Source organism: Akebia trifoliata, chromosome 6 (genome assembly GCF_017979445.1).
Source record: "Akebia trifoliata isolate Shusen 1 chromosome 6, ASM1797944v1, whole genome shotgun sequence".
NCBI lineage: Eukaryota > Viridiplantae > Streptophyta > Magnoliopsida > Ranunculales > Lardizabalaceae > Akebia > Akebia trifoliata.
Window position 1 is genome coordinate 28,690,081 of NC_141380.1, and position 14,688 is coordinate 28,704,768.

General features: G+C 31.8%; 1 pseudogene; it reads left to right on the top strand.

The window, feature by feature from the left end:
- The first annotated feature begins 10,392 nt into the window (after positions 1–10,392).
- Positions 10,393–11,150, top strand: LOC147400653 (cytochrome P450 716A75 pseudogene; annotated as a pseudogene).
- The last annotated feature ends 3,538 nt before the right edge of the window (positions 11,151–14,688 follow it).

Below are 14,688 nucleotides of genomic sequence, written 5' to 3' on the forward strand. Positions count from 1 at the left end.
ATTTTTATGTGGGTGTTGAATTGTATATTACGTAAGCATTTTCTTTATCAGGAAAATTTCATATGTCTATTTTTAATAGGAGATGCTATTAAAATTTTGATATAATTATAAAATTTATAAATTTATTTAAATTGAAAATAATTATTTTTATAATTATTTAATATAAATATTATTATATATATAGTGTAATTATATATTTATTAAGGTATTTTGATAAATTTTTTATATATTCTAGGTGTATTATCAACATTAAGGGTATTCTATTCATTTATTAAAATTTAGCAAGAAAAAACTGTAGAACCAACATCAATTTCTAACTTATGTGCTTTTATAACGAACAAGATTCTGCTAGATATAACTTTTTAGGCTATGACTTTTGTTTATTCTAGAAGACAGTTCTTGAAATTAGAGTTGACTTTTGTAACTAAGAGACCCTAAGTTTTTTTTTTTAACAAGTTTGAAGATGAGGGTATTTGGTCATTTTTCATTAATCTATTAAAAAAGACCAATGTCAAAGGGCACACTATCAGTTTGTAATTATAGTGGGATATCTTAAATATTATGAAACTTTTGTCTGTGTGTGTGTGTGGGGGGGGGGGGGGGGGGGGGGTTTGATTGGAAAGAAATCTATGGACTTGGGATTATCCCCTCTAAAATGCAAGATTATTTGAAAGTCAGCCTTGTTGACTGATGATGAATTAATAGTGAAATTTTGATTTTTTTTAAAGGTAATTTTGATTTAATAATTTAAATTCTGAAATAGTATTTTAAATGACTAATGGTTAAAATTAAATAGGAAGTTAAATTTAGAGAGCTGTTATTGGCACCCCAACTTTTACCTATTATACCCCAATTAAAAATAAAGAAAATAAGTGAATGACTAAAAATATTGCTTGAACAACTTAATCTAGGGAGCTCTCTCAATTTTGTTTTTGCTAGATTTCTATTTTTTGGGTTTAGGATTTTATATCATGAGCCTAATCATAATTGTAAACAGCTATTGGTATTGCTTGAACGAGTGCTATAATGTTTTCTAATATTGAGATTATAATTTGAGTCATACCTTTGTAATGTTTGAAGTGTATTTTAATATTTAATTGGGGTGTGATAAATAATTTAAGAAATTGGGGGTGTGATAAGTAAAAGTTGGGGTGTCAATAGTAGTTATCTAAATTTAACTATTATTTCATCTAATTAGGATCTAGAACGGTATCTACGTGACAAGATTTGATTGGTGTTTAAACCACATCGAGCACCTAAACAAGCCGTTCTCGCGGACCTTTGTGTTTTAAATCCAACAAAAATGTGCCACATAGGCACCATATGTTGCCAAATGAACGAGACATCGTCATGGACCACGACGTTAAAGAACCGTTTATATTTGAGAAACCGTTTATATTTGAGATACTCTCGGATTATAAATCAAAAGTTTACTCCATTTTTTTGGTAAAATCTCTACTTGATTTTGATCTGCCCCTCTACATTTTAGTTAATTTTTTTATAAACACCTGTATTCTCAAAATGATGACATGCCCACTTGACTTAGGTCTCCTCGTAAAGTTTAACATAAATGTCCTCATCTTCGTCATTTTGTCAAAAAAGATTTTTACCCTTTGTTTTAACCATAAGATTCTATTCATCTTCTTAAACATCAAAATCTCAAGAACACGCACGATTATTAGAGTACAAGGATGAATTTTATGGTAAAAAAAATCAAAGATTTCTACAAGGCATAGAAGAAGTTAAAAGTAGTTTATCCTTGAAGTTAAGGCTTGAAGATGGATAAAATTGTTATTCTCATCTTCAACCTTAAGATGCCCTCTCCTTCAAAATAACCCTATTTGGAGATGGAAAGATTGGATTTTTGTATTAAAAAATCAAAAAAAAATTTTGACAATTTCTTATGACGGGGGTGAATTAATATGTTTATGTTAAAGATGATGGATTGAAGAACAAGTTGAACATGTTAAAAATAGTTTACGTTAGAGGTTAATAGCTAGATGATAAGGACATTTAGGTCATTTTATGTTGTCTCTCGAACAAAACCTAGGATGAAGGGGACATCTCATCAGTTTGAAAGCGGATGGGGTATCTCAAATATTTACTAAAATACCCCCTTATGCACACACACACACATAGCTTTTCTAGTGATTTTGAAACCATGATTCTCAAACCGATATCTAAAAATAGTTCACATGTGGGAGAAGGTATGGATCTTCAAAATGACACAGATGAGATGTTTACTCATGTTGAATGTTTGGTAGGATGAGAGTGTGTGGTGAGTCTCTAATGGCTTGGGATGAGTTGGGCTGGGCTTATTTGGGTCTAAATAATCAGGATGGGCCTAAAATTGAAATTTGAGTATAAAGTGGGCTTCCATCTGGGCACACTTATTCTTTTTTAAATGTTAGAAAAAAAAAATCTTAATTTTATAAAATAAATTTCATTAAAAAAAAGGCTCACTCAAGTGGCTAGAAACCCACCCATACCACCTATAAATTTCTATTTGGGCTGTTTTTGGTGTCTAGTTCCCACCCATTAAGAGGTGATTCAAACACTCATGGGAGTGGGATAATCAAAAGTAATGTTATTAGGACACCAACTTTTACTAATAACACACCAATCCATGTGTAAAAAGGATGTGTTGTAAGTAAAAGTTGATGCTGCAATAGAATTTATATTTAATCATAATGTGGTTAAGACCCATCAGAGAGTGGAACCTCTCTTGCACATTTATGGTCAAAGGTAAACAAAATCCATCAAAAATTAAAAAATTGCCTAAAAATAGGGTAAACAAAAGAATCAGGCCTAAAAACGTGAACTCCATCACAAACCATGGATCTTGAAGATCTCGACGTTTCCATTAAAAAATGGATCTCCTCAGATTATTCTAACTCCTTCACCCATCTGAGTCTGTAGGCCTAGGCCTTATGCTTGGACTTCAGAATTTTCGGGCCTGATTTGGGTTGGGTCCATTCAAGCTTTAGCTGTTCAAGATTTGGGTTATATGGTATCATGGTTTTAAAACTCGGTTCGCGTCTCGTCTTATCTTGTCCATTTTAGATACCGAATCATCTCGGACGAGTTTTCCTATACATTTGAGACATCTTGTCAAAAAATTTGACTTGTCCGTCCTTCTCAACCGGGCCTAATACCGAGATGACTCGGGCGATATATCTCGGTCTCGACGAGTTTTAAAACCATGTAATACAAATAAAATAGACAAAGAATCTATCTTTCAAGAAGCTCTGTTGGAGATAAGAGATCTTTGATGGCTACATTCAAAACTGCTTTAATATCCTTTTAGAATGTAGGGAGGACATTACCCATTGTTGGGAAAAGCTGAAATTTTGAAGGTCCATCATTAAAGCTGATGATAGGCTTTTTATGTCAATATTCTCAAAGACACATAAGGGACATGGTTTGATATACACCTACTAAGAAGCAAGTTTTATTGATTAACAAAAAGAATTTATAACGAAGGAAAAGAAAAGAGAGAATTCTCACAACAGAGCACAAAAATTGATTAATTCCCAAAATGGTGCACTATTCAAATTAATTCCGAAAATGGTAATTTACTGTTTTCAGAAATAATTGTTTTTAAATGAACTCTGTTTTGATAATTTTCATATCCAAAATACCCTTCTCCCTCTCTCTCTTTGAAACACTTTCCTTACTAACATAGTAATATTTTTAGCCTTACTAAGGGTTGTTTTGTTCAAATGGATTACCACATTAGTAATCTGATACCACAACCCTCTAAATTTCATCGAAAAAACTCATATTCAAAAAAAAAAAAAGCATGATCCAAGCTTTTGAAAATGGACGGCTAGCAAACTCCCAAGTTAAAATTAAAATTCAACGGTGAAAAACAACAATTTTTGGAAAAAAGTCTTAAAGTTTATAAAATTTTGTCCTCTACAACCCTGAATCGTCAAATCATGTTTTTGGATGTCATAAGGTAAGTCGAAGGACTTTTCGTTCTTGGTCTGGTTCCTAAATGGTGGCAACGCAAGTGAAAGAAGAAGAAGAATAGCGTTTCTTCTTCGGGACCACCTTGGGGCATCCAAAAACATGATCCGATACTTTGGGGTTGTTGAGGCTAAAATTCTATGGAATTTAAAAAAAAAATTCCAAAAAAAATCTGTCCGTTCCACTTGCCTCAAAGGTGATCAATCCATTCCTCAATTCTAAGGAGGCGGGCTATCTTACCATTAAGTCTGGTGGTGGCAAACAAAGAGAGGGGAAGGAAATAGGACTAAGGAGTGGAGCTAATGGACTTGTCGTATGGTATGGGCGGAGCGGGCTCCTTGCTCATCCTCTAATCGAACAACAAGAAAATAGAAAGAAAAAGCACTTTATTTATACTATTATAATGACAGTCATTCTCCATATAGAATCATTTTTCACCATTGAATTTTAATTTTAAGTTTGAGAGTTTGTTAGTCGTCCATTTTCAAATGACCTTAAGTAAGGCTTAAATTTTCACTGTATATGATTTTATACAATATTGACAAGGCATTGTCAACGTTAGATCATAATATTATTTTAAAGAGTGCCAGCAAGACCTTGTTGACATTGTATCAGAATATGATTTTATACAGTGTCGACAATGACTTGGCAACATTAGTTCAAAATATTATTTTATATAGTGTCGGCAAGAACCTGCTGACACTATACATTTACATTAAATTAGTATAAGAAGAAGAGAGAGAAAATGGTATTTCCTGTATAAAAAAAATTATCAAAACATTGTTCATTCTTTTTTTTTTTTTTTTCGATTTGGTAAAAAACTTATTTCCGAAAACGGTGCATTACCATTTTCAGAATTAATTTCAATAGTGCACCATTTTGGGAATTAATCGATTTTCGGTTCATATTTTGGTAAATTTGCCAAAAGAAAAACTACAACACATGCAAGATTACCATGGAATCTCCTGTAATTTTTATTGTGCTAAAGCTTATAAAAATGTAGCAAAAATTAAAGACCAATGGAGGTTCTTTGGAAGAGACAAGTTGGGCTAGAGCTGGAACAGCACCACCTACAGAATTCCAAGATTGTATAAATGAAAATTCTTTGAAACATATATTCAAGCACAGTAGTAAGTTGTTAGATGGTTTAGAGCACTATAACTGATGTATATTAAAATAAATAAATAAAAAAGAATGGTTTAGGTCCATGGGTAAAATACATTGGAGCCTGTAAAAAATGTCTAATGGAAAGGAATAGTATCTCTCTCATATCTTTAAAAAAAAAAAAAAGTATTTCTGTCATTCTATACCAAGCAAAAAACCATTAGTATTGTAAGTGTTTTGTGACTTTTGTTATTGATCACATATTCATTTCATGAATAAAAATGTTGATTTCGACAATTGAAAATTTTGATCTCGATGTTCTAAACGTAATTTGGATATTTTTTTTTCTTCGACCTTGATACTATATAGATTTTCTCAAAATATCCAAAATGCATATATTATAGACGCAAAACAGACACTCAAATCAAATATTACAACTAAATCTTTTTTACAAATCTTCAAAATATATTAAAAAGCACATCTAAATGTTCAAAATTAGGAATATACCATTCTCCATTCCTCATTCACTATAAAAAAAAATCATCAAAAATAATAACAATCATTATTCTAAAAAAATATTATAAGTGGAAATGGGGTTGAGGGTTAGATATAAAATTTGCGAGAACAAGAGCAACAATGCAAGATCGTCATGATAAAAAAAATATAATAGGATAGGGTACAAAGAACTTTCGAAGCAGTATCTAATTACTATCCTTTACGTATTGCATTGTCATTGACCAGAGCTCGGTTTCATTTCTTCTCATAATTATTATGCATTATTTCTCATTAATTATTAATCTTAAAATAATTAATATGTTTTAACAATTGAAATTTCTTTCATTTTTTATATTAATTTTGTAATTGATAAGAGCAACAATGCAAGATCGTCAAGATAAAAAAATATAATAGGATAGGGTACAAAGAACTTTTGAAGCATGATCTAATTCCTATCCTTTATGTATTGTATCGTTGTTGACCAGAGCTCGGTTGCATTTCTTCTCATAATTATTATGCATTATTTCTCATTAATTATTAATCTTAAAATAATTATTATGTTTTAACAATTGAAATTTCTTTTATTTTTTTAATTAATTTTGTAATTGACCGCATTTTTTGTTGTCTCCTACTTCAATAATCTCCAACATTTCATTACAATCATTATATGTATATGTAAGAAAGAAAAAAAAATTCTTAATGTGGCGAATAGAGTGAGATTACTTCATAAAAATAGAGAGAAGGGATTGTAGAGGAACTAAATTCACAAGCACCAAAGAGGTTTGAGAGTGAGAGCATCACACTTGAAAAAAGGATATGATCCATAAGCCAACACGTTAAGGTGATAAAAGAATATTTTAAAATTAATTATTTTGGATTGAATTTTTTGCCATTGTTAATTGTGCTCCCACTCCACTTAGGCATAAGTCTTCACCATGTCGATCTTTACCATCAGAGGTTAAGAGTTTGTTTGGATAGAAAGGTGAAAGTAGAAAGTAACTTTTAGAAAGTAAAAAGTAATTTTCGTTTACTTTTAAAAAATAAGGATTTTTACTTTTTAAAAATAATTTTCTAAAATGAATCCAAACAGATTTTATAATCTTTTAACTTTCAAAAGTCAAAAAATTACTTTTTTGTGTGTATCCAAACAGGCACTAAGTTTACCTAAAAAACAGCATCTCTTCAACAAACAAAAAGTAAATTACTGATTAATTTATCTAACAAAGATGATTTATGATCTTATAAATTTGATCTAAAGGGTACTCAAATTAAATAATTATTTATTTATTTATTTTAATCTTAAGCCCTGCTTGGCATGTTGCAAAAAATTATAAATTTTGCATAGGTTTACTATGCGAAGCTCTCTAAAATTTTACAGTGATTCGTAAAAGGGCAACTGAGCATTATGCATTGTATATTTTTTTAAAAATTGTTTTAACAATTTGGGCTTGGTTCCAACTCAACTTGGAGAATAAGCTTTAGTGCTCATCCAAGAGAATTTGTTGGGGAAAAAAAATAGTAAGTAACATATTACCTAAAGAGTATGATAACCCTGAGACACCTCCAAGTCCTGTTATGGTCTTTTTTTTTTTTTTCCATTAAGGGTATGTTTGATTGCACAGAAATTGAAATTTCGTGAAAAATGACAATTTTTTGATGTTTGACTCGTCAAAAACTCTAAATTTGCACAAAAAATAATTTGTCAACACCCTAGATTTTTCTTCATTAACAACAGATTATTTTCTTAACCCCCCCTTGGAAAATGATTTACTAGCACACGGAAAATCAAATAAAATCTATATTTATTTTATAAATAAAATTAAACAAAATAAAAAAGCACACACAAAAAATATAATCAAACAAAATCATAATTTTATTTATAAAATAAATATTTAAATTATTAAAAATTAATTATTTTATCAAAAATATTTAAAATTATCTAAATCAAACTTTTTGTTGTTGTAAATTTGTAATTTCTAATTAATTTTAAATTATATCTGTATTTTTTTTATATTATAAATAAAATTAGAAAGTTACTATTGGCGCCCCAAATTTTATTGATTACACCCACAAAAAAAATAAGTAAAAGTTGGGGTACCAAAAGAAACTATCTCATTATTTGTTAGATTTGATTAATTTTTTTAGTTTATGATTATATGAGCCTAATCATAATTGTAAACAACTACTAAAATTATTTGAACGAGTAATGTAATATTGATATTATAATTTAAGACAAATCTTTGTAATGTTTGAAGAATGTATTTTAATATTTAATTAGGGTGAGATAAATAATTTAAGAAATTGGGGTGTGATAATTCAAATCTTTCCCAAAAAAAAATGATGTTATCATTATTTTTATATAATTATCAAATAATATATATATATATATATATATATATATATATAATTTTTCATGAAATTTTTCATATTGTGCCCAAACAGTAAAACAGGAATTGTCTGAGAAATCATTTGCCAATTAATATTTTTCTTGGCAATCAAACACACAGTAAAGGTTGAACCAAAGACCAACTCTTTCATGAGAGAGATGCTCATCTTGGGTGAGAGCATCTAAGGGCCTAGAGAAGGACAAATTCAATGTATGAGAGAGAGAGAGAGAGATGATTGGGATCTTTTGGAGCTGTCCATCATGGGGTGGGCATCACCTTACACATCCATTTTTTTGGAGAGTCTCTATCAAATTAGTTTATTTTTTATCTATTTATTGCCACCAAACAACTAACAACCAATAACTTGATTACAAGTAATTGAGTAAAAAATGTTTCAATCTCAAGTACTGTGAATTCACAACTCTTGTAAATTTCACTAACATCACTCAAATTATATTTAAAAGTTGGGTATTTAGGGTCTTCAAAATTTTGGTGTAAACAAACAATTATTTTTGATATTCTCTCATTATAATAGTAAAGATTTAGAAAAATAATGGGGGTAGGACTTCCAATGCAAGGTGACTAGTCATGATTTAACTTATTTTACTAGCTTCAAGCCAACTTGATCTAATGTTGAGTCATCATAAATTTTTTTATAAAAAACATGTGATTTTCAAGATTATGACTGTATTTTTTATAAAATCCATTTTCATGTTCAAATCGATTTCTCCCCGGATGTGAATAATACATTTTCCCATTCCACCCCTCAAACCTAAAATCTAACTCTTTTGATATTTTCTTAGGTGCAATTAAATAATTTATTTTTCCAAGATCATTTCCCATGGAATTTATGTTTCCTAGGAAATGAATAGAAAAATGATTTCCTTAGAAAATATGATTTTTATGTGTATGATTGCATTTTTTGACCCAACGAGACTTCTCAACTGGGTAGAAAAATGTTTTTGCACCGTACATTCTCGGAAAATGAATTTCCCATTTCCTAATGTTATTCTCACCTCCACCCCAAAACTAAAAATTCATTTTTCCAAAGAATTCATATTCCCTTAAAATGGAATTCCTTCAATCATACAGACCCAAACTATTTAAACTGTATCAAATGAAAAGAAGATTACCTCTCTTTCATACCTCTTCTTGACCACCCTCATTAGCTACCAAAAGTGCAAGAAAAACCCTGCCTTTCCAGTGAAGATGTTTAGACTGTCACTGCAGAGAAGATCCAATCAGATGTAAAAATATTCTTATATCATAATATAAATAGACAGGTAAGAAACGGAACAACTCCATAACTCTCAACATTGGATTAAAGATCATTTTTCTTCAATCCAATTCATGCCTATAAAATATCAAACAACTCCCAAAACAGAACAACTCCATAACTCTCAACGTGAACTTACTTCTACTAGTCCTTTTGGGTCTATTAGCCTGCACATTCAGACACATTTCGAGATCCTACAAATCCAAATTGAGACCCAATGGTTGCCTTCGCCCCCCAGGATCATATGGTTGGCCTATCATCAACGTGTGGGTCAATTAGCTAAACCCGAAGAATTCGTTCTATCAAGAATGCTTCCATATAGCAAAGACATCTTCAAGACATCCCTATTATTAGAACCCGTGGCAATTGTTTGCGGCCCTTCGGGGAACAAATTTTTGTTCTCTAACGAGAATAAAATCGTACACATTTGGTGGACTCATTCACTTCAAAATGTCTTCCCCTCTTCGATACTCAAATACAACATTCCCAATGCAAAATCAGTCCGAAAACTACTCGCCACATTTCTTAAACCCGTAGCTCTACAAAGGTATGTAGGGATAATTAATGGATTCAAACACACAATATCACTTTAGGACTGTATGGGAAGGTAAACATGAGCTTAAAATCTTTCCTCTAAGCAAACATTATACTTATCTTTTGACCTCACAAATATTTATGGGCATCCATGATCCCGATCAAGCAATGAAACTTGTCGATAAATTCCAAGTTATGTGCGATGGGGGATTCGAATACCTTTTAATTTTACCGGAACAAAATATTATCGGGCTAAGAAAGCATCCGAAGTGGTTCGTGAAGAGGTGTCATCGACAATTAAGCAAAGGAGAATAGCATTGTCTGAGGGAACGGTGTATTGCCAACACAAGACTTGTTGACAGGTTTACACGCCACGGCTGATGAGAACGGGCAATTTATGACAGAGAAAGTGATTACAGATAATATACTTTTGTTCCTTTTCGCTGGCCATGATAATATTAGTGGTACAATTACAATGTCGATGAAATATTTAGCTGAAGCGCCTCACATCTACGACAAGATCTTAAGAGGTAAGATTTAATTTCGTTAAATTATATTTATGTTTGATCATCGATGTCGATGGTTCTAAATTGTAGTTATGTTAGTTTATTTTATTTTTATTAGAACAAATGGAGATTGCCAGATCGAAAGGACCCGAAGAACTGCTGGATTGGAAAGATTTACAAAAGATGAAGTATTCATGGAATGTAGTTTGTGAAGCGTTGAGGATCACGCCATCCGTCGAGGGAAACTTTAGAGAGGCCATTGTTGATTTCAATTATAAAGGCTTCGATGTTCCCAAAGGGTGGAAGGTACATTAAGCTTCACACTCCTAACTAAATTGCTCTTTCGGGCTTCTTTTTTTTTTTTTTCGATCCAATTATTATAACGGATCAATTGGGTACTCGCATGTCAAATCTGGGTTATGGATCGAAAATGATGAAAACGCCCCGATCTGTCTAATCGGGCACCTATTAATACCACATAACATAAGCCCATCTTCTTTTGAAAGTGTGAAATTAGTGAAGATTGTTGTTCAATTGAGTTTAAATCTTTTGTAGTTGTTTTGGAGCACGTATTCGACACACAAGAACCTGAATTACTTCCCAGAGCCAAAGAAATTTAATCCATCAAGGTTCGAAGGACATGGACTGGCGCCTTACACGTTTGTTCCGTTTGGAGGTGGACCTCGAATGTGCCCAAGGAACGAGTATGTTCGATTGAAATTGCTTGTGTTCCTTCATAATGTGGTGAAGAGGTATAGATGGGAATTGGTGTTCCCTCATGAATTTGTAAAAGTCGACCCATTGCCAACCCCGATAAAAGGGCTACCGATTCGACTTCTACCTCATCAAAGTATTCAACAAATGGAGGGATTGTGACACTTAGGCCACCAAGCCCATCCTTAGTTATGTAATTTTACTTGAACTCATTTGATCTTCAAGGAGATTTGCATTTCTACATCGATTTAATTTCAAAATTCGAACAGTTGATTTTCCTTTTCTTCGACTACGGATTCTCCAAGTTGGGGTGCATTGGAATTTTCTTCCATATCTGGGCCGAAGCCTAGTGCCTGAAGCCACTACACCTCCGGAAAAGCCCCTTCAATTTTATAGCCTTTTGAAAGCCCAGCCCAACAAAATAATCCGGCTCCAACCTATAGAGGGGTGATTAATTTGTAAGTCTCCAAATAATAGGTTTATCCAACATAATTTTTCTAAATTTCACAAAATTTTATCGATAGTTAGGCCTCATATGGTTCAAATGGTCCGAATAAAAGATATATATCGGCCTTCGTTTACTTTAATATACCATTTCACAAGGACAAAAGATGGGAAGAAAAAAAAAATAGTAATTGTTCTAATGCTTTGAGGTTAAAATTTGGAAAAGATCTACTACTGAAATCCATCACTTTTTCTCCTAAATCACCTTTTTTTTTATTTTTTTTCTATGACTAAAGTGGTTCTCTACCACATATACAACAAGCCTATGATTCATCTTATAACCTTTTATGCTAGAGTAGCAAATATATTTATTTTTTTTTAATCTTTTTTTACAACTGTTTGATATTATGTGTGAATTAACAAGTTTTTATGTCCAATTGTTCGATATTCTCTTGAAAATCAAAGAACCTTAGAAATTAATATTTGATTCGTTTACATTACCTTTTATCAGGTTAACATACAATCGTGAAAGTCATGGCTTGAGTAAATATACATTCCTATCAGACTCCACAAAATATAAAACCTTTCGATGTTCTAAATCCGACTTTGGTTACCTCATTGACTTAACTCGATGGGTCAAGTCGAGTTTCAAAACTATGGTAATATAGTCTATTAAACTTTTAATCAATAATTTTAGAATCAAATGTTTAGAACTATTATGGATTTGAATGATTGAAGTATCCTTTTCTAATCTCTATTTAGAGTAGAAGCAAATAAAGAATTTCTCACTTTTCCTTTACTTTTGAAACTTTTGCTTTATCCTAACCCTCTTTTTCTTCTTTTCTTTTTCTCTTTTCCCTTTTATTTTATTATATTATGAAAAAGGAGAATCACATCTCAAAAGGGAAGCTCTCCCTTTTCCCTTTTGAGATAACGCTAACGATTATGTCTCGAAAATTTTCATTCACTCACTCAACTGACATGACAAGGACACAAAATCATTGATCTTTTTTTTTATTGGTGTATCACGAAGAAAAAATATATTTGGTTCTGTGCTCTTGCCACATCAGACGAGCATAGATTGAGTGAAAATTTTCGAGTCTGAAAATCACGACACTTGAGATAAAGTCAAAATGAAGGCCAAAGTTATTAGACGGCACATGGTTTGATGCCGGCATCCCCATAAATGACATGTGGTGCCCACATTTGCCTTAATTTATCCATATGAACGTCGATCCATCTTTAGTTGATGTATCAAACAAAAAAATCATTTTCATCAAAACTTTTTATTAGTTGGATTGTAAAATTTCTCATCAAGAGTTTCATGTCTTATAAATGTCTCAAAATCGACTAGGGACCAATCCCATGAGAATGGATCCGATTTGAAATCGACCCATACTTATAGAGTTTTATTGGATCATGATATATGGATTCAAATTCAATTTGATTTGAAATACATTTAATATACATCATATATAAACAATATTATCTTGTCTCAGTCAAACTGATCCATGGTTAGTTTAAAACCAATCCGTTTAGTTAATTGATTTATTTTTGGTGCAAGAATTGAAAATTTGGGAAACCGATAATTGCTTTTATTTTATTTTTTCAGTTTTTCGATTGAGAATAGTAGTTCTTAAGAGCGTATTATTGAGATACTAATAACTCTTGATCCTTAAAATTTGTGTTTATATGGTCATGATCATGTATTTTTTACATGAGTCACAGAATTTTTTCGGCCCGTAATTAAATGGATCAGATCAGATCCAAAATTCGATATGTTGGATTGAGGATTGAGTTTCGATAAGGATCCAATTTGATAGTCTATTATATCAATTCGGGGGTTCAAAATATCCCAATTTTAATAAAATATGAGAAAGTATATACATTTTATTATATATTTTATTTAAATATCTGAAATTTATTAAAAACCTTCATATGGGATTGGATTAAGTACCCATTATTGGATCTAATAAAAACCTAATCCGACGAGGATTCTAGATACGACGTAAAATAGGTCGGACTTGGGTTGGATTTAAATATATCCATATTCAGATTTAGATTATTTAAAAAATAAATAAATCAGATCTAACTCCAATCATATAAACTAAGATCATATTCGAATTTGTCAGATCTATCGATAACGTTGGTTAAGTCATTTTTGAATCTTTTTCATTCGGATCTACTCCAACGACTCAAACCCGGTAAAAGAGAGTTTGGACTTTGGGTAAAGTCCGACCCATATTATGATAACGTGTGCTTGAAGGGTGCCACGTGGTAGGTTGGGATCTGCCCTTTTTAACCGACACGTGTAGTATAGATCTTTCCAAACGAGCAAACATGTGAATTATGGATAGGAAAGTGCTTTAGGGCCTGCGTTGGACACTGGCTCCAACACGGTGTTGACTTGAAAGTGACAGTGTATAGAGAATCATTAATTTTTAGTACGTATCTCGAGAAAATAAATTTATGATTATCTGTCCATTATCAGGTCAACTCAGTGTTGGACCAGTGCCAATAATAGAGGCAGTGTAGCACGACTCTGATGGATATTGTGTACTTTTAAACATTTTTGGTAAGTATTTTGAGGGCCTTTTTTAGCCAAAATCGAGCATGGACCGTTGCGGGCCCACTGAAGTTGGAGAATGAGGAGGAGGTTTATCCTAAGCCTTGGATCCTCCAACTCTATGATGACCACACGAAATAAATTTAAATTTCCAACATTGTCCTCCACCAATCTCAACATGTGTCCACTGCCAGGTGGCGTGTTTTTGATCCCTAATACAAAGCACCTTTTATTTTTCTATAAAAAGTGACATTAAAAAATTGGTTGAGATCCATAAAATTTCAAACATTTTGAGACTATATGAAAACATTTTATTTATTTATTATAATCTCTTCACATATCTTTTTCAATGTATTTCTCATCCAACTAAGAGAGATAATATGATTGAGATTAGGAAAGAGAGAAAAAAAACTCCAACCAATAGAAACAAAAGAGAAAAGTCTTAAGTTGGTTACTTTAAAAATTAAGTGAAGCCACATGGCAATTTTCTATTTATGTGGCGGTTTAGGTTGAGCCTAGTCCTTCGGTCCATGCACCCAAGTCCACATTTGAGCCATACGGACCGTCATATTCGTCCAAATGACACTTCATCCCTCTTGATTTGTCATCTAGACTAGATTTGAAAAGAAAAATATTTTTTAGGTTAAATCTTGAATTTGAAAATGATCAGTCACTAAATTCTCAAATTTA